The sequence below is a fragment of the Myodes glareolus genome, chromosome 3 (genome assembly GCF_982192425.1).
Source record: "Myodes glareolus chromosome 3, mMyoGla1.1, whole genome shotgun sequence".
NCBI lineage: Eukaryota > Metazoa > Chordata > Mammalia > Rodentia > Cricetidae > Myodes > Myodes glareolus.
The window spans coordinates 64,372,502-64,375,994 of NC_142028.1; positions in this window are offsets into that span (position 1 = coordinate 64,372,502).

The following is a 3,493-nucleotide window of genomic DNA, read 5'->3' on the forward strand; positions in this document are numbered from 1 at the left end:
GACCTGGTGTGTTCTGCTTGTTCTGTGGGTCTAATTCTTTAGAATTATGAATATTCATATTTATTTAGTTATTCATCTACCATCCATCCATTTATCCATCCATCCAATCAGCCAGTCAGCCAATCATCATCCACCCATTATTCATCTATCATTTATCTCTCTCTCATCTATTCATCCATCTACCTACCATGCATCCATATCCACTATCCATATACTCATTATCAACCACCCATCCACTTCTCATTCACCCACCTGTTCACCCACCCACCCATCCATCAACCTACTATCCATCCATCCACCCACCCACTCATCCATCCATCCATCCATCCACCCACCCACCCATCCATCCATCCATCCATCCATCCATCCACCCATCCAACCATCCATCCACCCATCCACCCATCCATTCATCCACCCATCCATCCACCCACCCACCCAACCATCCATTCATCCATCCATCCATCCATCCACCCATCCATTCATCCAACCATCCATCCACCCATCCACCCATCCATTCATCCACCCATCCATCCACCCACTCATCCATCCATCCACCCACCCACCCACCCATCCACCCACCCACCCATCCATCCACCCATCCATCCATCCATCCACCCATCCACCCATCCATCCACCCATCCAACCATCCATCCACCCATCCATCATCCATTCATTCACCCATCCATCCACCCACTCATCCATCCACCCACTCATCCATCCACCCACTCATCCACCCATCCACCCACCCACCCACCCACCCATCCATCCATCCACCCACCCATCCATCCATCCACCCATCCACCCATCAAACCATCCATCCACCCATCCATCCATCCATTCATCCACCCATCCATCCACCCACTCATCCATCCATCCACCCATCCATCCATTCATCCATCCATCCATCCATCCATCCATCCATCTCTCCTCTATTCACTATCCATCACTTCACCCACCCACCCACCAGCCATCAGTCATTCATCTACCCACCTTCATGCATCCATCCACCATTCATCAATCTACCATCCATCTGTCCATTACCCATGCATCCATCCTTCCACCCATCCTTCCATCCATCCATCTGTCCACCTGCCTGGTGCTGCTCTAGACCCAAGGGACCCATGTTCAACATGAGAGGAAAAGCTTCACCTTACAGGTAAGAAATGGCATAAACACACAGGTAGATGACAAAGTGACATGGGAGCACAGGGGAAATGAAAGAGGGGGAGGAGTGAGCGAGCAGCAGTGTCCAGCACAGGGGCCTGAAGGAAGTGTGGTAGCGCATCCGTGGAAAACAGCAAATGCAAAGGTCTGAATGATGACTGTCAAAGGTCAGAAGACCCGTGTGAGGGAGCAGAGGGGGAAGGGAGGTTAAGATGAGGCAGGAAGAGGGTCCAGGCTAGCCCGCCAAGCATCTTACTAAGACAGGATTTTTATGTTAATTCCAGCTGGTGAAGGCAGAGTGCAGGGGTGAATGCAGAGGCAGCAGGAAGGCTCCTGTCAGCTCTGGAAAAGAAGGGGTGGGGATGAGGGGAAGTAAAAGCAGACCTCAGGGGTTTAGGGCCAGGCCTGCCCTTTCATGGACAGGGCACTCGAGAGGGCTAGGAGGGCAGAAATCAAGACTCTGCTTCAAGTTTGATAAGACACACAGGCCTCCGAGTGGATCTCTGAGGAGAGGTCAAGGGGAGGAATACACGGAGTGAGAGGGGTCAGTGTTGGGTGGCCTTCATAGTTTTTGGGCCAAGGAAGCGAAGGGTGCTCAGCTGTGTTCAAGGCTGCTGAGGTAAGAGGAGGTGAGACAGGAGTGAATAACTCTGATGCCATTGAGGGCTGCAGGGTCCCAGGAGTGTGAAGGAAGAGCCATCTCTCCAGAGACAACATAAAGAAGGAAGCGAGGGCTGCAGGTAGACCGGGACCAAGGCGAGAGAGAGTGAGGGTTCATTTTAGGGCGAGAAACCACGGTTTCAATCTCAAGAACAAAACTCGTTATGGATGAGCACGCTTAGAAGTCCTGCAGGCAGCAGTGGGCCCTCGAGCCAGGCAGTACAGGCTGGAGGGCACACGATGCATCTGCGCCTGTGCAGAGCTTTGAAGAGAGCAGGCTGAGGAAATCTGGGGTCAGGAGAAACTGGCATTTTCTTCAGCTTTGCTTCCCAGGGATTCAAGTACCAAGGTCATGGAGAAACGAAGGGGGGCAGGAGTTTTGTGTTCCCAGAAGGGAACAGGTGCGACAGCCAGAACAAGGCTGGGAGAGGAGGCGCCCGCAAAGCGCTGTGGGTTGTGCAGGGGCAGCTGGAGACCTGCGGGAGTCAGCGAGCTGGCGTCTCGCCCTCTCCCGTGGCCTGCCGTGGGTACAGGTGCAGAGTGGGTGGAGGCTGCGGGAGGTACAAGGACAGGGAGATGGTTGGAGCCTGAGGTGGCCGCAGGATCTCTGCAGAGCCAGGCTCTACCCACGTGGGTCACCTGGCCAGTTCCAAAGTCAGGCACTGACGTCTACTGTTCTCGGTGCCCTCCATCCCGCAGCAAGGCCTGCGCACAGGAAGCGTTACTCGGGTAAATGCGGGTACTCGGCGCACGGTTTTAGTCTAGGTTTCAGCCATGATGCCTCTCTGCCACCTACTGACCGTGATCGGAGTAGAGCCTGAGTTGAGCGCCACTAGGGTTACCAGGCTCCAGCTAACAATGGCCGACTGAAAAAAGCTGGACGGATGCTCTTTTTGTCTTTTTTCTTCTTCCCTTTTTATTATTTTGTATGTGCGTGAGTGTACTTATAGGGGACACGCGCATGACAAGGCGATCATGTGACGATCATAGAGTAACTTGAAGGAGTTGGTTCCCTCCCATCGTGTGGGTTCTGGGGACTGAGCTCCTGTCATCAGGATTAGTGGCAAGACACCCTGATCTATTTTGCAGTCCCCCCCTCCTCTTTTTTTCTTTTTCTTTAGTAATCTCTGCCTTCCCCGCCCCCAGGTTCTGGGGCTCTAACTGGGGTTGTGTGTATGCTAGGCAAGAGCTCTACTTAGATGCCTTTTAGTTGTCTGTCTTCCCCACTTAATCCAACTCATTCATGATGCTTGCTGAACACTCAGCTCCGGCCACATTACTGTGGGCACCAGGATTAGTCAGAAAACTCTTTAGCAAGAGTTAGGTTTCTTGGGTCAAATGCCTGAGGTGACTACTTAACTTATCAAAGTGGGCCTGGCCACCAGGTTTCCCCTGGATCCCTTAGTCTCTACCTGTTACAGGGTCCTCCTGGCTGGCACGCTCACCCCTACTCTGTACTCCCCAGCCCAGGGTCTGATCTGCTCTTTCCTATATAATCTAGCCATTTTGGTTACCCACTCTCTTTGTACCTTTGGGCTGCTGCACCTGGTTTCCCTCGCTCCCCTTCCCCTCCCCCTCTCTCCACATGGCCTAGCTCAGTCCAGTCACATCCACTCTGGACTCTCCTGGATGTCCCTGACTCTGGATATCCCCTCCCATACAGCTACAA